Here is a 26826-nt window from a genome sequence, read left to right as displayed (position 1 = left end):
CTAGAATATACCACAGACCTGGGAGGTGAGAGACTCTCAGGACTCAAAGGGAGGGACCTTAGATGAAATGCCCTGCAGTGGGGAGAGGGAACTTGTAGAGTCTTCCTCCAGTGGAGAGACAGGACATCAAGTGGAAAGATGGGGTTGCCATCCCACAGTCAAAAGCTCTAACCCAGAATTGTTTCTGTCTGAAAGAACTACTGGAAAAAAAATGGAGAAAAGCCTAAGGAAAAGGAGATCCAATGACAGGCCCAAATTGGGATCCAGCTCAAGGAGAGGCATCAAGGCCTGACACTATTACTGATGCTATGGTGTGCTCACAAAAATGGGCCTATCATGACTGCCCTCTTAAAGACCCAACCATCAGGTGAAAGAGTCAGATGCAGAAATTTACATGCAACCAATGGACAGAAGCTGGGAACCCCTGTGGTTGAATTAGGGAAAAGCTAGAAGAAGCTGAGGAAGAGGAGTTGAAGGAGGAGGACCAACAGTCTCAAATAACCTGGACCTCCCAGGATCTCTCAGACACTGAGCCACCAACCAGGCAGCATACACCAGCTGATATGAAGACCCAACACATATACAGACTTGAGGCCACAGGGAGTAGGGAGGTCTGGTGGGGTGGGGGTAGGATGGTGGGGACATCCTCTTAGAGATGGGGAGTTGGGGTGTGGGAGCATGAGGCCAGGAGGTATGGGATGTGGAACAATCAGAGGGTGGACAAGGAGGGGGATAAAGTCTAGACTTTAAAAAAAGATTAAGGAATAAATTTTAAATAATTCACTACATTAGTGTGTGGAAGTTCGGTACAAAGGACTATTTGCCACTCACTTATTCATTTAGATTTTGTTTGGAAGTTAATATAAAGAGGCTCTTACACTTAAACAAGAAAATGATTAAAGATGTTTAAAAATAAAGGAGTTCTATTTTGACTCTAAAGGTATACCTCCTAGTTAACTTTGTAATCACTTCACGGGGGTTAACTTCCTTCTTAGAATCATCAGAATTACAAGGATTAAAGAGCCTTTCAAACTCTGTTTCATAGGAGACAAAAATGTTAGTGAATTTTTTATTTGGTTACAAATGTACCAGCAAGTGAGAAATATGTATGCTTCATTAGTCTGAAGATGGGAAAGGAGAAGAGTACTTCAGAGTATGCTTCATAATGTCTCTTCACCATCTACATCAAAAAGCATATCGTAGTTGTTGGTCTCCATGTTCATCAAACCCTAAAACAGAAAAGCACTTCTTACTAAAGAAACTCCAAAGGATACAAATATGAAAGATTCTCTGCAAATGATGTATAGATGTGCTATGTTTAGTTAAGCAGGATAATTATAGTGTTAATAAACTATGAGGTACATCTGAGGTCAAATTCCCAATTTATCATTTCATGTCTTGAATAATTCCTACAAAGTCATTAGGATTTTACAGATAATATCAGTCACTTCAGTAAGAAATAATTCAAAATATCAAGTAGTTAAACTTTTTGATTCCTAAAACATATTTCGTTTCCTAAGGACATTTTATGGACCATGTGCAACATACCTCCATGGACTTCTCATGCATGTCTTCAATTGCTTCCAGGGTCAGATTCTGACTACATTCGGACAGTTTTAATGCTTGTTGTTCTTTTTGATAATTGTTCTACAAATGTAAAAGGAAAACATTACTGTAACAATTCTGTTCATTTTTGTTTTTACTGCCATGCAGCATGAATGCTAGGCTAACAACCAACCACTTAATGTATTTCCAATACTAAAATATTTACGTGAGCAAAAATAATTCCATATGAAATGTAAAAGGAATAGTTTTCCAAGTGATTTAACATTTTAACAACTATTATGACTAAATATACTTATATTTTTAAGTAACATGAAATACAATTATACTACCAATTGTGGGTTAATAAAACTTTTTTTTATGAGAAAGTGTTTGCCATGCTGCAGAGACTGGCCTTAGCCTCTCAAGTACTTAAGTTTATAGGCATGCACCATGTAAACATGAACTTGGTAAAATCCTAGCCCTGGAAGCTTAACTCTAGCTAGTGTTAATGCTTTTACCATATGGTGGCCTCCTTTTTCTAACCAGCAGAAGTAATCCCAGGAGGTGGTTCACTACCTCATCTCTGTATCTAGCCCCCACCTAAGGTGTATGTGCCATGTCTTCTACTTTCTTTTCCTTTCTTAAGGATGCCTTATACTTATTCTTTACTAAGTCAAACATCTTCACTTTTCTCAACTATTGTCAAGAGTTTCACCAACTGTAACTGTTATTTTAAATTTATGACTTTAGCTGGTCGTCAGTGTAATGCCTATAAAACTAACTTTTATAAAGTTTGAGTTAGAATGATCACAAGATCATGAATAGTTTTGATCACTTAAAGATACCCTGCCTCAAAATAAAGTGTAAAAAGATGTCTGGGGACAAAGTTTAGTGGTAGATTTGTTTTATCTAGGTTCCAATCTCAAGTAACAATGGAAGTAGTAATATAAATTTCTCTTTGTATTCTTTATGTTGGCAGACAACCATGGTAATTTGCATTTAAAAAATTAAGACAGGCTGTTTACACCTTTTCTCCTTCTGCTACTACATTCCTATTTTGTCCTTTATTCACAGTGATCAGTTTTGTACCTCACATTTCCACTCAAATCATCCTGATTAAGTACAATGACCTCCACTTTGTGAAGTTTCTCTTTAAAAAATGTACACGTGCATACATATGGAGACAAAGGATTAATATTGGGTGTCTTCTTTGGTTGCATCCCACTGTTTGGGAGACAGGGTCTCAATGAACCTAGAATTCATCCATTAGGCTACAACTGGTGGCTAGGAAGCTCTGGGAATCTTCTTATCTCTGAACTAAATCTGAGTTTGGTGGTTCTAAAATGCTCACCACCACACCAACTTTTATTGTTGTGGTGGTTTGTTTTTAGTTTTGCTTGTTTGTTTTGTTGTTGGTGGTGTTGGTGGTAGTGGTGGTGGTGGAGGTGTGTGCGTGCATGCTTACTCAGGGAATATAAACTCGAGTCTCCATGCCTACAGTGAGAAAGATTACCAAATAAACCATCTTCAAGCCCTGCAAATCTATTTTATTTGACCCATTAGCAGCATATGACAAAGTTAGTGAACTTTTCTTCCTTAAATGTTTTCCTTCACTCATGGTAGTTTTATTTGTACCAATTGTTCTCTTCCCTTTCTGGTTCACTCTCACCCCCTCACCCCCACCTCATGCAGAATTACAAATATTGAAGTACTCTGGGAGTCTGTCTTTAGACTCCTCATATACATAGATGATTACTCCCCCTTGAAATTTCATCCAGGGTTCAAGGTTTAAAAATTGCCTTCAATTGGAGTATTTATTTACTTTTTATCTTTAGTCCCTATCTCTTTCCAGAACTGACTCATAATGGCGGCTTCCTCAATGCCTTCCCAGGCAGGAATGGATCTCCTGTTCATTTCAAATTGAATACTTCTCAAACTGTTAACCAATCAAATAAAAAATAGTTAATATGGTCATCATCTCAGATCTTACTTGGAAACTATGTGATGACTACAGTCATTGGTACAGTAATGGAGAGATGATCTAAAATAGTTTGGTGATATTCTTCCACAGGAATATTCTGCCAGGGCTGTTGAGAAAGGTTGTTTCTATCCACTGTTACTAAATTTGTACTAAGTTTAGGATTCTAAGAACTGATTTGCCAGTTTGAGATGGCTTTCGAATATTAACAACAGAGTCCAGATGACACCAGTAAGTAAGCTTTCTCTCTCCTTTCAACTGTACCTGAGGCTGACATAGTGTGCTTACTTTTGTAGAAACTGGTAATCCTCTCTTCATCTTTCAGCAAAAGTCTGCCTCTTGAAAATTTATAATCTGGTCTACAAGAAAATACCTAGTGGTTTTCATTGATATAGTATGTGATCATACTTCTCTGCTTTACAATTCAGTAGGACTAGAACAGAACCAAGGATAGATAGATAATGAAACTTAACTTCGTTTCATGTGCCCAACACAAGGCTAGTTTCTCCATTCCTACTTGATACTTAGTTATTCTAGGTTAATTATGAAGTTAGTTATGATACCAACCACTGATTTATCTTGTTCTTCATTGAATTTCTGTATATCCATATCAAACTTCTGCTCACACAATTTGTTGTTGATCTTCTTTCTGTAAAGCACAGTAATAAAAGCAGTCACATTTCATACCGATATGAAAAAGACCACTCAAAACAAATTAAATTGACCATTTCATACTATAAAAAGAAAAACAGCAGTAAAAAATTATCTAATGGGAAATCATTATAGTTTTTTTTCCCTGAAAGATTATCAGAGAAGTCTTCTTTTATGTTTTAGCTTTTCAAAAATTAAAGAAGTTTTAATACATATATATCTTATTTTAGAATATTAATTGTATTTCAAAGTATTTTTTCATTATTTTCTATCAAATATAATGTCTAATTTATTTTCCTATATTGATTCAGTTAAGACTTAGTGCAAAACATAAGTCAATTAAAATATACAAATTGTCTGCATATGTAATTGATTTTTTTCCATATTGTTAAACATAATAAACAACAAATTACATTTCTAAGATTTTGTGTAAGACTTCTGTGTTTCCACAATTAATGTAAATCAAATTTTAAAATCTCATTAACAGGTACTTAAAGTAGAAAATAAAAATTTTCACAGATTTCTAAGAATTAGATTTAGTTTACTTGAAGGCATGAAGTTATATGGTTAACTGCTTAGACAAAATCAAAGACACACATTTTTACTAAAAGCTCAGTAATGTTTTTTTTTCAACTTCAGCCACATATAATTTTTAAAATGATACAAATGTGACCCTACAAAACTAACAACTCTACCTCTCACATTTGTTCGTTTGCCAAAGTCATTTTAATTTCTGGTTGCATTTTTTTGAAAGAATCTTTGATATAAGTTTCCATGTGTTTTCTCTTTATGTGACTCCAGTCCAAGGCGTCTGAAATAATCATCTTATATGTATGGGCAACAGGCACATATGTGGTGCGCATATATACCTGTAAGCAAAACACTAATACACAAATATGTCTGAAAAATAGGTATTAAGAGCATTGTTTCTTAAGCCATGTAAGACGTTTTGGGTCTATGATCCTAGTCTAGGAAGCTTAGCAGGAGATTTCCAGTGTAAAGGACAACATAGGTTACTTAGGAAAATTCAAGCCAGCCTGACATACATAGTGAGACTATATATCAAAGACAAATTATTATCCTCTAAGAAAGCTCATGCAACATTCAATTACATATAATTTAAAATAGATTCTTTGGGATCTGAGTTTCATTCCCTCACTGGTTAGTAAATTTGTCTTTCACTTTCAGTTACATAATTCATTTTATAAAAATCAGTGAGGGGATTGGTGAGATGATTCATCAGTTAAGAGCACTGGTTCCCTTCCAGAGATCTGAGAATGGATTCCCAGCATCCACAAGGTTGCTCACAACCTATAACTCCAGTTCCAGGGAATTCAATGCCTTCATCTGGCCTCCTCAGGTACAAGACATACAAGATGTGTACATACACACAATCAAGCAAAACAAACATACCCATAAAATAAAATTTAAAAAAATAAGTAATAAGGGTTATATTAAAGAATTCATTTTTCCATTGTGTCATATAAAGAAAAGCACAGAGGAGTTTAAGAAAAGAAACTGACTTAATATAAAATTAATACTGGGTCAACGAAATACTGTTGCATGTACAGAATTTTGTATACATATCACTTAGCTTTGAATACATGGAATGTAGAAAAGTTTACATCATTTTTTTCCTCTAAAAATCCCTTCAATGCAGTTATGAAAATGCCTCAGTAATAAATAGGGTTTACTGTGAAATGAGGACGTTCGCAAGTTTGATTCTAGTACCCATTTAGAAAACTAACCATGGATGTTTGCTTCTACAATAGCAGCACTGTGGTAGGCAGAGTGAGAATTGCTAGGACTTGCTGGCTGCTTATCTAGCTACATGTTCAGTGAAAGAGCAGGTCTTACGGGAATAAGGTGGAAAGAAATAGAGCAAAACCCAACATCCTCCTCTGCCCTCCACATGTGTATATATGCACCACAGACAGAAATATATGAAAAAAATAAAATTAAGTTTAATTAATGTCACACCTGTTGAAAAAGCACCATTTTCACTTCTGTACCACAGGCAAAAATAAGTCCATGATGCTAAATCAAAAATATTTGCAAGAGTCCATGTCATGAGTAGTTCTTGGGTGCTGACCTAGTCCCACAATACCCAGAGTAAGCTCAAATCCCAGGTGCTCTAACACTCCCAGGATCACAGGAATGGCCCCAACATCAGGAGTAACTGAGTCCCTAAGGATCCAGGGACACAGGAACTCCTGCCTTTCCAGTTGCATGGATTCCATCTGTTCTGAAACTGTACCTGGATCAGACCTGGGGTACTGGCTTTGCACCCACTCTTAAAACACCCAGAGGGAGCACGACTCTCAGGTATTCTGAAATGCTAAAGATCACAGGATCACAGAGGAAGCTCGACTCCCAGGAGATCAGACACACCCAGGAACACTGGAGTTCTGACAGAAGAGCAGAGCTGAGGGCACAATATCTTTCCCAACACCCTGTGTATCTGGGACCCCCACAAGAACCAGGGAAACAAAATCATCCTCCCGGCCAGAGGCACAGGTTCCTTGCAGTATGCAACTGTGTCTAGAGAAAACCTAGGGCTCTGGCACCTCACCAAATCTTGCAACACCAAGAAAAAGCTTAACCCCCAGGAGCTCTGACACAGCAGGATCTCAGGAGATTGGTCACACCAGGATTTCAAGATCCAAGAGGCAGCATGACTTCCAGGAGCTCAGACACACCCAAAATATCAGGATCCCAGGATCCCAAGATCTCAGAGATAGCTGGACTCCTATGAGTTCTGACACAACTAGGATTACAGGAGGGACAGGCTCCAGACAGAGACAGCAAGGGAAGGTAGCACCAAAGAAAATGAGATGGCACGAGGTAAGTGCAAGAATATAAGCAATAGCAACCAAGACTAGTCGGTGTCATCAGAAACCAGTTTGGCCAACAGAGCAAGTCTTGAATACCCCAACACATTGGAAAAGAAAGATTCAGATTCAAAATCACATCTCATGATGATGATAGAGGTCTTTAAGAACAAAAATAGTTCCATTAAAGAAATACAGGAAAACAGCTAGAAGCCCTTAAAGAGGAAACACAAAAATCCCTTAAAAAGTTAAAGAAAACACAATCAAACAGGTGATGGAATTGAACAAATACCATCTAGATCTAAAAATGGAAATACAGAATAAAAACTCACAAAGAGAGATGAACCTGGAGAAAGAAAACCTAGGAGACATAGATGCAAGCATCTCCAACAGAATACAAGAGATAGAATAGAGAATCTCAGGTACAGAAGATACCATAGAAAACATTGACACAACAGTGAAAGAAAATGCAAAATGCAAAAATCTCCTAACCCTAAACATCCAGGAAATCCAGGACACAATGAGAAGACAAAACCTAAGGAAAATAGGTATAGAAGAGAGAGAAGATTCCCAAGTCAAAGGGCCAGCAAATATCTTCAACAAAATTATAGAAGAAAACTTCCCAAACCTAAAGAAAGATGCACATGAACATGCAAGAAGCCTACAGAACTCCAAATAAACTGGACCAGAAAAGAAATTCCTGCCGACACATAATAATCAGAACAACAAATGCACTAAAGATAAAATATTAAAAGCAGTAAGGGAAAAAAGTCAAATATCATAAAAAGGCAGACCTGTTAGAAATACACCAGACTTCTCACCAGAGACTATAAAAGCCAGAAGATTCTGGACAGATGTTATATAGACCCTGAGAGAACACAAATGCCAGCCCAGGCTACTATACCCAGCAAAACTATCAATTACCGTAGATGGAGAAACCAAAGTATTCCATGATAAAACCAAATTCACACAATATCTTTCCACGAATCGAAACCTTCAAAAAAATAGATGGAAAACTACAACACAAGGAGGGAAACACTACACCATACAAAAATCAAGAAAGAAATCTTCTTTCAACAAACCCCAAAGAAGATAGCAATATAAACATAATTCCACCTCAAACAACAAAAGTAACAGGAAACAACCAACAGTCACTGGTCTTTAATATTTCTTCATAGAAATGGATTCAATTCCCCAATAAAAGACATAGAGTAATAGACTGGATACATAAACAGAACCCAGGATTTTGCTGCATACAGGAAACCCTCCTTAGTGACAAAGACAGACACTACCTCAGAGGAAAAGTCTGGAAAAAAATTTCCAAGCAAATATTTCCAGGAAACAAGATGGAATAGCCATTCTACTATGGAATAAAATCAACTTACAACCAAAAGGTTTTTGTTATTGTTTTTTTTTTTTGTTTTTTTTATTGTTTTTCTTTTGTTTTTGTTTTTTAAAGATAAGGACTGTCACTATACTTGTCAAAGGGTGAATCAACAAAGATGAACTCACAATTCTGAACATCCATGCTCCAAATGCAAGGGCAACCAAATTCATAAATGAAACTTTACTAAAGCTCAAAGTATATATTGTACCCTACATAATAATAGTGGGAAACTTCAACACCCCACTCTCAGCAATGAACAGATCCTGGAAACAGTAACAAAAGAGAGACACTGTGAAACTAACAGAAGTTATGAAACAAATTGTTTTAACAGATATCTATATCTATAGATAACATAGAACATTTTATCATAAAACAAAAGAATGTGCCTTCTTCTCAACACCTCATGATGCCTTCTCCAATACTGTCCATATAATGGGTCACAAAACAGGCTTCAACAGATATAAAATATTTAAATAATCCCATGCATCCTATCAAGTCACCACGGACTAAGGCTTATCTTCAATAATAATATAAATAAGCCAGGCATGGGGGCACATGCCTTTAATCCCAGCACTTGGGACACTGAGGCATGTGGATTACTGAGTTCAAGGCCAGCCTGGTCTACAAAGTGAGTTCCAGGACAGCCAGGGATACACAGAAAAACCCTGTCTTAACCCCCCAAATAATAATAATAATAATAATAATAATAACAACAACAACAACAACAACAATAATGATATAAATTATACAAAACCCATATATATATATATATAAATATATATATATATATATATATATATATATATATATATATATATATATATATATATACACGTGGTAGTTGAACAACAGTCTAATCAACGATAACTCGGTCATGGAAGAAATTAAAGACTTTTAGAGTTTAATGAAAATGAAGCTACAACATATCCAAACTTATGGGACACAATGAAAGCATTCTAAGAGAAAAACTAATAGCTCTGAGTGCCTCCAAAAAAGAAACTGGAGAGAACATACACTAGCAGCCTGGCAGCACAGTTAAAAGCTCTAGAACAAAAGGAAGCAAATTCACCCAAGAGGAGTAGAAGGCAGGAAATAATCAAACTCAGGGCTGAAATGAAACAAGTGGAAACAAAAAGAACTATACAAAGAATCAACCAAACCAGGAGCTGGTTCTTTGAGAAAATCAACAAAATAGATAAACCCTTAGGTAGACTAAAGAGAGGGCACAGAGTCCAAATTAACAAAACCAGAAATGAAAAGAGAGACACAAAAACAGAAACTTAGGAACCCCCCCCAAAAAAAATTATCAGATCCTACTATAAGAGCCTATACTTAACAAAACTGGAAAATTTGGATGAAATGGACAACTGTCTAGACAGATATCAGGTACCAATTTAAATCAGGATCAAATAGACCCTGTAAACACTCGTATAACCCCTAAAGAAATAGAAGCAGTCTTTAATAGGCTCCCACCCCCTCACCAAAAATAAAACCCCAGGATCGGATGGGTTTAGTACAGAATTCTATCAGACCTTCAAAGAAGACCTAATACCAATACTCTTCAAACTTTTATGCAAAATCAAAAGAGAAGGAACACTATTCAATTTTCTATGAAGCCACAATTACACTTATACCCAAAACATACAAAGACCCAAATGAAGAAAGGAAACTTGAGACCAGTTTCACTTATGAATATTGATGCAAAAATACTCAATAAAATTCTGGTAAACCCAAACAAAGAACACGTTAAAATGATCATCCTTCATGATCAAATGTTCTTCATCCCAGGGATACAGGGATGGTTCAATATATGGAAATCCATCAGCGTAATCCACTATGTAAACAATCTTGAGGAAAAAAAACACAGTATTATCTCATTAGATGCTGAGAAATCATTTGCAAAAATTCAACAACTCTTCATGATAAAATTCTTGGAAAGATCAAGAAGCCAAGGCCCATACCTAAACATAGTAAAAGCAATATAGAGCAAACCAGTATCCAACATCAAAATAAATGGAGAGAAACTTGATGCAATCCCACTAATATCAGACAAGACAAGATCACTCTCTTCCTACCTATTCACAGTAGTATATAATATAGTAGTATTTTATAGTACTAGAAGTTATATCCATAGCAACTATATAACAAAAAGAGGTCAAAGGGATAAAAATTGGAAAGGAAGAATTCAAAATATCACTATTTGCAGATGATATGATAGTATATGTAAGTGACCCCCAAAATTCCAACAGAGAACCCCTAAACCTGATAAACAAATTCAGCAAAGTGGTTGGATATAAAATTAACTCAAGCAAATCAGTAGCTTTCCTCTACTCAAAGGATAAACAGGCTGAAAAAGAAATTATGGATACAACACCCTTCACAATAGTCACAAATTATAATACCTTGGTGTGACTCGAACCAAGCAAGCGAAAGATCTGTATGATAAGAACTTCAAGTCTCTGAAGAAAGAAATTGAAAATCTCAAAAGATGGAAAGATCTCCCATGCTCATAGATTGGCACAATTAATTTAGTAAAAATGGCCATCTTGCCAAAAGCAATCAACAGATTCAATGCAATCTCCATCAAAATTCAAACTCAATTCTTCATAGAGATAGAAAGAGCAATTTGAAAAATCATTTGGAATAACAGAAATCCAGTATATCAAAAAACTATTCTCAACAATAAAAGAACTTCAGGGGGAATCATTCCCGACCTCAAGCTGTATTATAGAGAAATAATGATAAAAATGTATGGTAATGGTACAGATACAATTACTTCATGAAATTCACAGGCAAATGGATGGATCTAAAATATATAATCCTGTGTGAGGTAACCCAATCCCAAAAGTACAAACATGGTATGCACTCACTGATAAGTGGATATTAGTCTAAAAGCTCAGAATACCCAAAATGTAATTCACAGACCGCAAGAAGCTCAAGAAGAAGGAAGACAAAAGTGTGGGTGTTTCAGTCCTTCTTAGAATGGGGAACAAAATACTCCTGGGAGGAAACATGGAGACAAAGTACAGAGCGGAGACTGAAGGAATGACCATCTAGAGTCTGCCCAAACTGTGTATCCATCCCATATACAGACACCAAACCCAGTCACGATTGTGGATGCCAACAAGTGCTTGCTGACAGGAGCCTAATATGACTTTCTCCTGAGAGGCTCTGACAGAGCTTGGCAAGAACAGAGGCTGATGCTCACAGCCAACCATCAGATTGATCATAGGATTCCCAGTGGAGGAGTTAGAGGAAGGACTGAAGGATTTGAAGGGGTTTGCAACCTTATAGGAAGAACAACAATATGAACGAACCAGACCTCCCAGAGCACCCAGGGACTAAGCCATCAACAAAAGAGGGGGTCCCATGGCTCCAGTGCATATATAGCAGAAGATGGCCTTGTCAGACATCAGTGGGAGGAGAGGTCCTTGGTCCTGTGAAGGTTCAATGCCCCAGTGTACCCACATGCGAGGGTGGGGAAGTGGGAGTGGGTGGGTGGGCAAACACCCTCATAGAAGCACAGGGAGGGGTAATGGAATAGGGAGTTTCTGGGGTGAAACCAGGAAAGGGCTATTATTTGAAATGTAAATAAAGATAATATCACATAATAAATAAATTAAATTAAAAAAAATATTCACAAAATACTACATATAAATAAGTCATTAAGATGTCATATAGTATATTAATCAATACTTCCTAATATATAAATTATGTTAATACTATATAGTTTAAACAAATTATATATCCAAAAATGTACCTTCAAAATTTCCCAGTATATTTTGTACTGGAGATCTGTGAAGTAATTAAAGCTTTACAAAGTAAGGATGCTGGGGATACTGTTTGATTGCTCAGCTTTTGTCCTACAAGCAGGACGATGAGAGTTTGACCCACAACATTACACCCTCCAAGAAAACCATTAAAATTAAGGATTAATCTTATAGAAATATTGTTTATAGTATATATCATATTCCAATTATTAATATACATTACTTGCTATACAATCAATTAAATTTTTCTGGAAGTACTTACACTAAGAAGGAAATAATAAGTTTGAACACATTACCATGTATCTCCAACTACTTCTTCAGGATTTGCATTCCCATCATCATGAGTTACTGGATTCTGTACTGGGTTCGTAATAAAACAAGATATTAAAACAATTATGTTATTTTGCAAATTTTAATGAAATACTTTGTGATCATTCAGGCATAGTGCCAACATTAGGTTTTAAAGCAGATCTATTATTTGCCTAGAAGTTAAACAAAATCAAGTAATGTCTAATTGTCATCTAAAAATATGTTTTAAGCTGTTTATTTATATGTTGTGATTAAAGACAAGAGATACAATATGAGATTTTTGATCTCCTTTACAAGCCTAAGAAGAACAACTGAGAAAAAAGGAAGTGTAACATCAATGCCCATCATTAAATATTTGGTACCTTCCATAAGGTCCAATTCTGAAGCATTCCTAACTTGCTGTTCACCACTTAACAAATTCCAGTTTTCCATTGGTGTCTCTACAGAACGTGCAAAACGCTGCCATTCCTCTGAGAAACTTACGTTTTCTGATTTAAAATAAAAAGAAATTTTCTCAAGCCATTTGAATTAAAAAAAATCACTTAAACTAATAAAATTGAAATATAAAATAACATTAAGGAATGATTTTTACAAAAACAGCACTTCATAATTGCAAAAAGGGTTTAAAGATAAAACCATATTTCTATTACCCTCTGATTTAATACTAAAGACTTTAGTATTTAAACATGGAACACAATAGTTGGCTTCAAAGATAGCCATTAATAACCTTAACTTTAATATGTACACATTTTTAAAAAGAATTATTTAAGTTGAATAAAGTATCTTGGTCTTCCTTACTATAAAAGAATAGAGGTGTGTTATTTTTTACTTTAAAACTCTCTCTCTCTCTCTCTCTCTCTCTCTCTCTCTCTCTCTCTCTCTCTCTCTCTCTTTCTCTCTTACACACACACACACACAGACACACACACACACACACACACACACACACACACACACACACACACACTATGATGGCTTTAACTGTGACTTCATGTGGGTTTATATCTAAACATAAGAGGATCTGCATGTTGGTCCCATTCCTGCAAGGTTTTTGATAAGTTAGAGAAAATGTGTCTGCATCTCAATCTCCAAATAAAATCATAGTTGCTATTATCACAACCAAGCTCCTCAATCTTTTTCATCGAAATACAAATCTAAATTATAAAGTTCTGTCTGGCTGGACATATATTTCACTGCTACAGCAAGAAGCTCTGGGTTCAATCTTCAACTATGAAAAACCCCCACAAATTTTAAAAGTAAAAATAAAACAAGCATGTTTCCTCAGGTCCCAGTACATTTGTAAGGCTGAGGACTTCAGTTTCAAGGCCAGTTCAAGCTGCACATGAGGTTTCAGACACTCCTGAGATACAGAGTTAGAGCTTACTTCCCTAAACCAAAACAACACATAAATAAACACAGCCTGGCCTGAAGTATGTCTGAAGTTCCAGCACTTCAGAGGCTGAGAGGAGCCTCGGGATTTTGAGGCCGTTTGGATCCTATATATACAAGTTTCGGCAATCTGGCCTTTCAACACCAGGTAGAAGAAAATGAAGACTCGTCTTCAGTTTGTTTTTAATAAATTTCTGTCGGGTAGCAGCAGCACAGAAAAGGTTCTAGTCTGTTTCTGCCACTAACTGACCTCCAGTTTACTCACACTTCACATCCCCAGGCCCAAGGAAGACTTTCAGGGTCTCCAATTCCATGGCCTTCCTGCTTTCTGCTAGATACTAGACTGTTCAAACTCCTGCCCTTAGTGAAGTTCTCCGTTTTTCACCGCAGAGGTCTAAGTGGGTAAAGTCGATTGTGAACCCAGCAGCAGTGCTATCCGGAGTCCAGGGAGGGTCATCTCCTCTCCTTACTCTGGAAGTAACACCTCCTCCCCTCCACCTTCACCCCATCCGGACCCCCACCTGAACCATTATTAACCATCTTTTAACAGGTCACTGACTACCTCCACAGAGACTTCCCCCTACCATGCTTCCTCAAGAAACTTCCCTTCCTCAAGAACTCAGCTTCGTGGCCACCACAAAGCATACTGGGTAACAGGGATTGGGCAGCTGGAAAACAATCTCAGCCAAGCCCCTTGCTGATTGGCCGTGTTTGCACATGCTTACTAAAGTGAGAGAGGCTCTATCAGTCATCTGTCATCCAAGCAGCAAATAAGAGATAGTATTTTAGCTGCCACTACTACCCAGAAGTTTTCCATTTTCCAAGTTTGCAATACTAACTTGAAAGTTAAAATAAAATGAACCCCAAAGAAGACTCTCCTACTTTGTTTCAGTTGAAGGGGCTGTTATGTGTATTTCGGATTTGTTTTATTTATTTAACTAACGTGCTTTTGCATGTTTGTATTTGTTCAACATGCATGTCTGGTGCTCATAGAAACTAGAATAGGATGCCAAATCCCCGGGATCTAGAATTACAAATGGTTGTGAGCCATTATATGGGTCCTAGGAACTAAACCTTGGTTTTCCCCAAGAGCAACAAGTGGTCTTAATTTGAAAGCTATCTTTCCATCCCTGCCCTGTGTGTGTTTTAAGGTATGCTGGATCATTTCTCTCGATAGATGTTTATTTTTAATATACAGTGGAGATTATAGAAATATGACACTTTCCTCATATTGTCTATTTCCAGAAAAAGAAAAAAAACATAATTTTAAAGGATTCTGTAAATCATAAAAAGAGATTCAGCAAAAATGATGTGTATACATTTCAGTATATGTGTGCAGAAGAAGACTGTATTCTCAATCATATTCCAACTTACATTTTTTGTTTGTTTGTTTTTCCAGACAGGGTTTCTCTGTATAGCCCTGGTTGTCCTGGAACTCACCCTGTAGACCAGGGTTGCCTCAAACACAGAAATCCCCCTGCTTCTGCCTCCCAAATGCTGGGATTAAAGGCATGCGCCACCACTGCCTGATCCAACTTAAATCTTCAGAGACAGGGTCTCTCTGAATCTGCAGCTCACCGACGTCACTAGCCTGGCTAGCCAGCTAGCTATCTCTACCTACTCAGCACTGGACTGCAGCCTGCATTTTTAAAGTGGATTCTAGGCCCCCACCTTAAGTCCATATATTTTCAAGGAAAGCACTTTACCAAATGAGCCATAATTCTAGCCCCTCTGCAGGGTTTGTTATGTTGCTGTAGCCACTGTCTTTTTTTTTTTTTGGGGGGGGTGCATATTTCTCTAATCATGCCTAAATTTAAGTTCCTAAAATGCTTAATGCTGGTTTTGTTTGTTTCCTTACAATAGCCAATTGCATTTCTTGCTCACTTTACAGTTAATTGGGCAAACTGGAAAAACTAACATTTCATTTGTGAGGCTTATTGTTGTTTTTTGTTTGTTTGGTAGGTGTTTTGTTAATTTCGTGTGTTGGTTGGGTTTTTTTTTTCACCACTGAAGATGAAACTCATAGCTTTTACATGGTGCTGTACCACTGAGGTACACCTTCAGCTAATCTTTGTTTCTGAATGTTGGGTGAGTAGTCATCTGTATGTGTTTTAAAGAAAACTACAATTATTGTGAAACCTAAAATTATCCTCCTATGCTATAGGGTTTATAGAGATCTGATGCCATCTTCTGTCCTCTTCAAACAACAGGCAAATATCTCCAAAAACACCTACCTCCAGATTTATCCAACATACTGTCTTGTTCATCTCTGTGAAGAAAGGACAATAAAATTTTAAAGCTAGAAATATAGTGGACTGGTAGAGCATTTGCCTAGCACACACACAAAAAAAAACTTTACACAGGAACTTCTTTTAATTATTTAGAATAGATATATAATGTGTGGTTTGGAACAAATGTCATATTCATATAAAATACATGGTAGACAACCAAAGTGAACCTGAATTATTTACTTTTAACAATTCATACATTTATACCCCACAGTAGTTTATTCATAACTCTCCCACACTTGCTGAGACCCTTCTTCTTCCCAGATGGTCCCCCTCTTATTTTTATGATGTTTCTCCTTTTGTTTGTGTTTATATCTGGGAAGATCCCATGCAGGTGGCTATATTGTCCAAGTTGCTATGTGTTTGTGATGACAAGGACTTAAGGACCCCAAGCAGGGCTTGAACTCAATATATAGTTGCATCTGACCATGAATTGTTGATTTTCCTGAATCTACTCCTCCAGTGAAGGGATCACAAACACTACTTTTGAAGTACTCTATTGAACTGGGAAAAATTGAAAATATTACCTTATATCTTCATCTGCTTCTACGTGAGGCGGCATATTCTCATGTTTGCCAAATGCTGGCCTTTTTACTATATTGACAATAGAAAATGGAAACATTTGAAAGTATGCTATATAAGTAATAGTTAATAAAGTATTTTCAATTTGCATTTCTCTGGAAAAACTGCCCACGTGAGTTTTTGAAACAGCTTTTATAAATGAAATAATTACATCAAGGAAATTGAGGATACAAGGAGAAAACAAAACTTAAGGATAATAGGTATAGATGAGAAGTAAGATTTCCAACTTAAAGGGCCAGTGAATATCTTCAACAAAATTATAGAAGAAAACTTCCCTAACCTAAAGAAAGAGATGCCCATGAACATAAAAGAAGCCTACAGATCCCCAAATACTTTAGACCAGAAAAGACATTCCTGCCATCACATAATAATCAAAACACCAAATGCACACAACAAAGAGAATATTAAAAGCAGTAAGGGAAAACAGTTCAAGTAACATATAAAGGCAGACCTATCAGAATTTCACCTAACTTCTCCCCAGAGACTATGAAAGCCAGACGATCCAGGACAGTTGACATACAGACCCTAAGAGAGCACAAATGCCAACCAAGGCTACTATACACAGTAAAACTCTTTTACCATAGATGGCGAAACCAAGGTATTCTATGACAAAAGCAAAATTACACAATATCTTCCAAAAAATCATGCCCTTCAAAGTATAATGAAGGGAAAACACCAAAACAAGGAGGGAAATTACATTCTAGAAAAAGCAAGAAAGTAATCTTGCAGCAAACCTAAAAGAAGATGGCCACATGAACAAAATTCCATCTCTAAAAACAAATATAACAGGAACCAACAACGACTATTTCTTAATATCTCTTAATATCAGTGGACTCAAATCCACAATAAAAAGACATAGACTAATAGACTTAATGTGTAAGCATGACCCAGCATTTTGTTTCATACAAGAAACAAATCTCACAGACAAAGACAAATATTACCTCATAGTAAAAGGCTAGAAAACAATTTTCCAAGCAGATGGTCACAAGAAACAGGCTGGAGTAGGCATTAGAATATCAAAAAAAATTGACTTTCAACCCAAAGTTATCAAAAAAGACAAGGAGGAACACTTCATATTCATCAAAATTAAATTTACCAAGAGGAACTCCCAATTCTGAACATCTATGCTCCAAATGCAAGGGCAGCCACATTCATAAAAGAAACTTTAGTAAACCTCAAAATACACATTGCACTGCACACTATAATAGTGGAAGACTTCAACACCCCTCTCTCATCAATGGGCACATCCTGGAAACAAAAACTAAAAACAGACACAGTGAAACCAACAGGAGTTATGAAACAAATGGATTTAGTTGATATCTATAGAAAACTTTATCCTAAATCGAAAGGATATCCCTTCTTCTCTGTACCTCATGAGGCCTTCTCCAAAATTGACCATATAATCAGTCACAAAACATGCCTCAACAGATATAAAAATATTGAAATAATCCCATGCATCCTATCAGATCACCACAGACTAATGCTGATCTTCAATAATAATATAAGTAATAGAAAATCCACATATATGTGGAATGTGAACAACAACCTACTCAATGATAACTTGGTCAAGGAAGGAATAAAGAAGGAAATTAAAGACTTTTTAGAGTTTAATGAAAATGAAGCTACAACATAACCAAACATATGGTACACAATGAAAACAGTAATAAGAGAAAACTTCACAGCCCTGAATGCCTCTAAAAAGAAACTGGATAGAGGATACAGGAGCAGCTTGACAGCACAACTAAAAGCTCTAGAACAAAAGGAAGCAAATTCTCCCAAGAGGAATAGAAGGCAGGAAACAATCAAACTCAGGACTGAAATCAACCAAGTGGAAACAAAGGAACTATACAAAGAATCAACCAAACCAGGAGCTGGTTGTTTGAGAAAATCAACATGATAGGTAAACCCTTAGCCAGACTCACTAAAGGGCACAGGGACATCATCCTAATTAACAAAACCAGAAATGAAAAGGGAGACATAACAACAGAAACTTAGGAAATCCAAAAAATCATAAGATCCTACTACAAAAACCTATACTCAACAAAACTGGAAAATCTGGATGAAATGGACACTTTTCTAGCCAGATATCAGGTACCAAATATAATTCAGGATCAGATAAACCCTAGAAATACTCCCATAACCCCTAAAGAAATAGAAGCAGTCATTAATAGTCTCCCAAACAAAAAAGACCAGGATCTGATGGGTTTAGTACAGAATTCTATCAGATCTTCATGAAGACCTAATACCAATACTCTTCAAACCATTATGCAAAATCTAAAGAGAAGGGACATTATTCAATTTGTTCTATGAAGCCAGAATTACAATTATACTCAAACCATACAAAGACCCAATGAAGAAAGGAAACTTCAGACCAATTTCCCTTATGAAAATTGATGCAAAAATATTCAATAAAAGCCTTGCAAACTGAATCCAAGAATACATAAAAATGATCATCCATCATGATCAAGTACACTTGATCCCTGTGATGAGGGATGGTTTAATATACAGAAATCCATCAACTTAATCCACTATAGAAACAAACTCAAAGACAAAAATCACATGATCATTTCATTAGATGCTGAGAAAACATTTGACAAAATACAGCACCCATTCATAGTAAAAGTCCAGGATAGATCAGGAATTCAAAGCCTATACCTAAACATAATAAAAGCAATAGATAGCAAACCAGTAGCCAACATCAAACTAAATGGTGAGAAACTGGAGGCAATCCCGCTAAAATCTGGGACTAAACAATGCTGCCCACTTTCTCCCTACCTATTCAACATAGTACTTGAAGTCCTAGTCAGAGCAATTAGACAACAAAAAGAGAACAAATGAATACAAATTGGAAAGGAAGAAGACAAAATCTCACTATTTCCAGAAGATATGATAGTATATATAAGTGACCCCAAAAATTACACCAGAGAAATCCTAAATCTGATACACAGCTTCAGTGCAGTAGCTGAATACAAAATTAACTCAAACATATCAATGGCATTTCTCTACAAAAAGAATAAACAGGATGAAAAAGAAATTAGGGAAACAACACCCTTCAGAATAGTCACAAATAATATAAAATACGTTGGTGTGACTCTAACTGAGTAAGTGAAAGAAGGATCTGTATGATAAAAATGTCAAGTCTCTGAAGAAAAAATCAAAGAAAATCTCAGAAGATGGAAAGATCTCCCATGCTCATGGATTGGCAGGATTAATGTAGTAAAAATGGCTATCTTGCCGAAAGCAGTCTACAGATTTAATGCAATCCCCATGAAAATTCCAACACAATTCTTAACTGAGTTAGAAAGAGCTATTTGCAAATTCATCTGGAATAAGAACAAAACCTAGGATACAAAAACTCTTCTCAAAAATAAAAGAATCTCTCCTGGAATCACCGTGCCTGACCTCAAGCTGTACTATAGAGCAATTGTGATAAAAACTGCATGGTACAGGTATACTGATAGACAGGTAGATAAATGGAATAGAACTGAAGACACAGAAATGAACCCACACACCTATTGTCACTTGATCATTGACAAAGTAGCAAAAACCATCCAGTGGAAAAAAAGACAACATTTTCAACAAATGGTGCTGGCTCAATTGGCAGTTAGCATGTAGAAGAATGAAAATTGATCTATTTTCATCTCATTGCACAATGCTCAAGTCTAGGTAGATCAAGGAACTCCACATAAAACCAGAGACACTGAAACTTATAGAGGAGGAAGTGGGGAAGAGCTTCGAAGACATGGGCACAAGGGAAAAATTCCTGAACAGAACAGCAATGGCTTGTGCTGTAAGATTAAGAATAGACAAATGTGACCTTATAAAATTGCAAAGCTTCTATAAGTCAAAGGACACTGTCAATAGGACAAAACAGCAACCAATAGATGGGAAAAAATCTTTACCAATCCTAAATCAGATGGGGACTAATATCCAATATATATAAAGAGCTCAAGAATCTGGACTCCAGAAAATCAAATAACCCCATTAAAAAATGGGGACAGAGATAAACAAAGAATTCACAACTAAGGAAAACCGAATGGCAGAGAAGCACCTAAAAAATGTTCATCATCCTTAATTATCAGGGAAGTGCATGTCAAAATAAACCTGAGATTCCACCTCATACCAGTCAGAATGGCTCAGATCTAAAACTCAGATGACAGCAGATGCTGGCGAGAATGTGGTGAAATAGGAACACTCCTCCATTGCTGGTGAGATTGCAAGCTGGTAAAACCACTCTGGAAGTCAGTCTGGTGTTTCCTCAGAAAATTGGACATAGTTTTACTGGAAGATCCAGCAATACTCCTCCTGGGCATATTCTCAGAAGATATTCTAACTTGTAATACTGACATGCTTCACTATGTTCATAGCATCTTTATTTATAATAGCAAGAAGCTGAAAACAACCCAGATGTCCCTCCCCAGTGGAATGGATACAGAAAATGTGGTACATTTACATAATGAAATACTACACAGCTATTAAAAACAATGAATTCTTGAAATTCTTAGACAAATGGATGGATCTTGATGATATCTTCCTAAGGGAGATAACCCAATCACAAAAGAACACACAGGATATGCATTCACTGATAAGTGGATATTATGCCAGAAGCTCACAATAACCAAGACACAACCTGCAAAACCCATGAAACTCAAGAAGAAGGAAGACCAAAGTGTGGATACGTCATTCCTTCTTAGAATGGGAAACAAAATGCCCATGGAAGGAGTTAAAGAGACAAAGTTTGCAGCTGAGACTGAATGAATCCAGAGACTGCCTCACTCAGGGATCAATCCAATAAATAACCAACAAACCCAGACACTATGGCAGATGCCAACAAGAGCTTGGGGACAGGAGACTGATATAGCTGTCTCCTGAGAGGATCTGTCAGTGCCTGACAAATACAGAAGTGAATGCTCACAGACATCCATTGTACTGAGCACAGGGTCCCCAATGATGGAGCTAGAGAAAGTACCCAAGGAGCATAAGGGGTTTGCAGCCCCATAGGAGGATAAACAATATGAACTAACCAGTACCCCCAGAGTTCCCTGGGACTAAAGCACCAATCAAATAAAACAGATGGTGGGACTTATGGCTCCAGCTGCATATGTAGGAGAGGATGGCCTAGTATGTCATCAACGGGAGGAGAGACCCTTGGTACTGTAAAGGTCCTATGCCCCAGTATTAAGGAATGCCTGGGCCAGGAATTGGGGGTGGGTGTGTTGGGGGCAGGGGGAGAGGTGAGAGGAGAGGGGATTTGCAGAGGGGAAATAGAAAAGGTGATAATATTTGAAATGTAAATAAAGAAAATATATAATAGAAAAAAGGAATGAAATAATTTATTTGCAGGTTTTATGAGATAAATTCATGTTTTGCTAACATATAGGAACACCGTTCAGATCTTTTTCTGGGGTAAAATCATAGCAAGTTATTGTTTCTCAACATATTATGTCTAAAGTGCCAAGAGTAGGTATATGCACTGCTAAAACTCGGGTATAGGAATATATAGATATAGGTAAAATTAGAAATGAAGTACATGAAAACTTAGAAAAGACTTCTTCCATTGCAGGTGAGTTGGGAAAAGTCTAATGAACTGCAGGACACAATCAATACTGAAGACTGGATACCTTCAGAATGAGCCTGCTCTTCTTCTTCATCTGAATCAAAGTCAACAAGTAATAAGTAACCTTCCTTTGGTATCACCCGCAGTTTCTTAATAGACATTTTTCTCTTAAGCGCTCAGTTGTCTTCTTAGTTAAAAAATATAAATAAAAAGGAAAAAAGAAAAAAAAGTAGTTATCTAAATCCAAAGGTATCATTTAAATAGTTAAAAATGTCAAAAAGTCAAATAATTATTTTAGCTCATTGAAAGATTGTTTCTTTTGTTTTTTAACACTTATATTTTTAATAATTTGTCTTTATCAGAGAGTTTTGCATACATATTCAATATGGTTACACGTGTATATGTGTATGTGTGTGTATGTGTATATGTATGTGTATGTGTATGTGTATATGTATATGTATATGTATATATATACATACACACACACACACACATATATATATATATGCTTCCCCTTACAATTTCCTTCATGTATCCCATTTATCATGTCCCTCTCCCTCCCAACTTTGTTTTAAAATCTTCTTTAACTTACTTATTTTAAATCCTTCTTTAGAACCCAAGTTAACAATCTGTCATTTCTCAGTTTAAAAAAGGCAAAAACAGGTCAGCCTTTAATACGTGAGTCCTCCTTTTCTCACCAAAAATGATGAGCAAAATGTGTTTGCATTTAAACTTTGAGGCATCTGAATTTTGGTACTATCTCCCAAAGATTCTTTTTAAACAAAACATCAGCAATTCCAATTTTCAGTATATCTCTGTTTTAAAGTAAATTCATGGTACTATCCAGAAAGATGATGAACATGGTAACTATATATTCATGTCAAGAATACCCAATGCTCAGTCTACAACAAACACTCACCACCATTACCCACACAGAAAATCCTTATATTGGAGAAATTTGGGATTGGGGGAAGCCGAGGATTTCAAACATCTGAAGATTGTAAGTTAAAGGCCAGCCCAAGCCAGAACAGCCTGAGCTACAAAGGAAGATCCCATCCTACAGAACTAAAACTGAGAGAAAAAGCTGAACTTGGTGGTCCAAGTCTTTAATCCCAATACATGGGCGATTAGACAGGAGGATCCCTGTTCAGAATCCTTCCCAGATTACTTATTAATCTCTTGTAATGTCTCCTCTTCTTCTTTTCATTCATTCTTCCTACGCCACTCCCCTCTCTGCAATGTCCATACAGTCTATACCAAAGGAACACACCATAGAGAAGACAATGAAGAGGGAGGAATCCTCAGTGTGTTTCTAATGGGTCCCGGACAGCACACAGGACAAGCGCCAAGTTGGACCCTAAGGCTCCTTACAGCACACAGGACAAGCGCCAAGGATCCTCACTCACAGCCCCATGCTCCCCCGACCCTCAATCCTGCAGCCAGCTCTCTGATCCTATTCCAAGGCCCCATGATTGTGTCCTCCAAGGGTTCACAATCTTCTAAGGCCCTGACCTGTTCAATCCTCTGCCATGAATATGGTCCTCCACCTTCACTTAACAATCAGAAGCCATAGGAAATGGCGATCATGAGGCATTTTCTCACCTAGTGGCAACCTGGGCCTGATATGCCCCACCCTGTCATACCTTGATTAACTGTCCAACAACCCTGAGCAGAGCCGATTATCACTTACTGGTTATCTCAAAGGTGAACACCTTCACAACTGCACCCTTCCGTGCTCAACTCCTCAATGGTATAAAAACCTTTGTCAGCAGAGATGCCTGGACTGAGGATTCTTAGGACCCTTTGTGATGCAAGCTGGAGAAATCAGGTCTGTGCTGATTGGCTGAATATATCCTGCTCATGCGTACATGGAGTACCAGGCACCATCGCTTCAAAGGGAGTTTTCAGGAGGTGGGAATGAGCTACTACTGGCTTTAAGACAAATTCTAGGTTCATAAGCCCTTACATACTTGAAAAACTTGAACAAACGTGAAACATGAAACACTGCAAACGGCAGTACTTTATTTCAACTGTAGAGTCTCTTGCATGCCATTTTGGTTTGTATTTATTCATGTGCGTAACATTGAATGTGTGTGGAATCTTTCTGAATGTACATACGCACACCACAAGAGTTTATTCTGTCCTAAGAGATCAGAAGGGAGCATCCAGATCCCCTATATCCCCTGGTACCCTCCTGTCTCCACCTTCCTAGTACTGACCTTGATTACAAGAACGTGCTAGACCCTTCTGGCCTTCTCTCGCACTTATGCCTCTGTTGCCTACAGAGGCTGGAAGTGTGCACTGATTCTCTGAAACTTTAGCTGTGCATAAATTGTGAGCCACGATGTGGGTGTTTTGTGCCCGGTCATCTGCATAGAACAGGTGCTTTTAACAGATGAGTCATTTTTCCAACTGAAGAATAAAGATAAAAAAATTACTGAACTCTTCCTCACCCCAGAGCCCGACCCCTCCCATCTAGAGATTGTTCCCAGAACACTCCTGAACTCTTCACCCCAGAATGCATTCCTGAACTCCTCACCCTAGAGTTCGAACCCTCCCAACTAAGGACTGTTCCAAGAACATTTTTGAGATAAGGGCCTCCTGGAACAACCTCAGAATGAACCGGGTACATTGCCAAATAATAGGACATGACCCCTTAGTTACGTAGAATTCCCTTGGCAGAACCCCTTGTCCCTTGGCAGAACCCCTTAGTTATGCAAACTTGTACTTTCCCTGCCCCGCTCTCCCCCCTTGAGTTTTTCCTATATAAGCCTGTGAAAAATTTGGCTCGAGGTCGATTCTCCTCTATACCATACTAGGTGTATGAGTTTCGACCCCAGAGCTCTGGTCTATGTGCTTTCTTGCTGTTACTTTATTAAATCTTGCCCACTACAATTTGAGTTCGGTCTCAGTGTCTTCTTGGGTCCGCGGCTGTCCCGAGGCTTGAGTGAGGGTCTCCCTTCGGGGGTCTTTTATTTGGGGGCTCGTCCGGGATTAGCGCGACCACCCAGAGGTCATAGACCCACTTTAAGGTAAGATTCTTTGACCTGCCTTGGTCTGGTGTCTGTGTTCTGTTTCTAAGTTTGGTGCGATCACAGTTTCGGTTTTGCGGACGCTCAGTGAGACCGCGCTCCGAGAGGGAACGCGGGGTGGATAAGGATAGTCGTGTCCAGGTGTCCACCGTCCGTTTGCCCTGGGAGACGTCCCAGGAGGAACAGGGTAGGACCAGTGACGCCTGGTGGACCCCTTTGGAGGCCAAGAGACCATCTGGGGTTGCGAGATCGTGGGTTCGAGTCCCACCTCGCGCCTTGTTGCGAGACCGTGGGTTCGAGTCCCACCTCGTGTTTTGTTGCGAGATCGTGGGTTCGAGTCCCACCTCGCGCAGAGGGTCTCAATCGGCCGGCCTTAGAAAGGCCATCTGATTCTTTGAGTTGCTTGTGGTTGACGCGAAGTCGCCGCCGTTTTTGGTTTCTTTTTTGTCTTAGTCTTGTGTTCGCTCTTGTTGTGTCTACTATTATTCTAGAAATGGGACAATCTGTGTCCACTCCCCTTTCTCTAACTCTGGAGCATTGGAAGGAGGTGCAGGTCAGAGCCCTCAACCAGTCGGTGGAGGTCAGAAAGGGTCCGTGGCAGAACTTTAGCGCCTCCGAGTGGCCGACCTTTGGAGTGGGCTGGCCACCAGAAGGTGCTTTTGACTTGTCACTAATCGCCGCCGTCAGGCGAATTGTTTTTCAGGAGGAAGGGGGTCACCCTGATCAGATCCCCTACATTGTGACCTGGCAGAATCTCGTCCAATTCCCACCTCCATGGGTCAAGCCTTGGACCCCAAATTCTTTGAAACTGACGGTCGTGGTTGCCCAGTCTGATGCAGCTGGAAAGTCCGGCCCGTCAGCACCCCCCAAGATTTATCCAGAGATTGACGACCTCCTCTGGATGGACTCCCAACCTCCCCCTTACCCCCTGCCCCAGCAGCCACCTGCAGCCGCCCCACCACAGGGACCAATAGCGAGAGGGGCTCAGGGACCGGCGGGAGGCACTCGCAGCCGCCGAGGCCGAAGCCCCGGGGAGGAAGGGGGGCCGGATTCAACAGTTGCCTTGCCACTTAGAGCACATGTGGGAGGGCCAGCGTCAGGACCTAATGATCTCATTCCTTTACAATACTGGCCTTTTTCCTCTTCTGATTTATATAATTGGAAAACTAACCACCCTCCCTTATCTGAGAACCCCTCTGGGCTTACTGGGCTCCTTGAGTCACTTATGTTCTCCCATCAACCCACTTGGGATGATTGTCAGCAGCTTTTGCAGGTTCTTTTCACCACAGAAGAAAGAGAAAGAATCCTGATGGAGGCGAGAAAAAATGTTCTAGGAGAGGACGGCACACCCACTGCCCTCCCTAATCTCGTGGACGAGGCTTTCCCCTTGAACCGCCCCAACTGGGACTACAACACCGCGGAAGGTAGGGGACGCCTCCTTGTCTATCGCCGGACTCTAGTGGCAGGTCTCAGAGGGGCCGCTAGACGGCCCACCAATTTGGCTAAG

General features: G+C 38.3%; 1 pseudogene; it reads right to left on the bottom strand.

The window, feature by feature from the left end:
- Positions 1-1059: 1059 nt before the first annotated feature.
- Gm7375 lies at positions 1060-22448 on the bottom strand (annotated as a pseudogene).
- Positions 22449-26826: the final 4378 nt, after the last annotated feature.

This window comes from Mus musculus, chromosome X (assembly GCF_000001635.26).
Source record: "Mus musculus strain C57BL/6J chromosome X, GRCm38.p6 C57BL/6J".
Lineage (NCBI taxonomy): Eukaryota > Metazoa > Chordata > Mammalia > Rodentia > Muridae > Mus > Mus musculus.
Note: the sequence above shows the minus strand (reverse complement) of the source record. Positions and strands in the feature narration are given on the sequence as shown.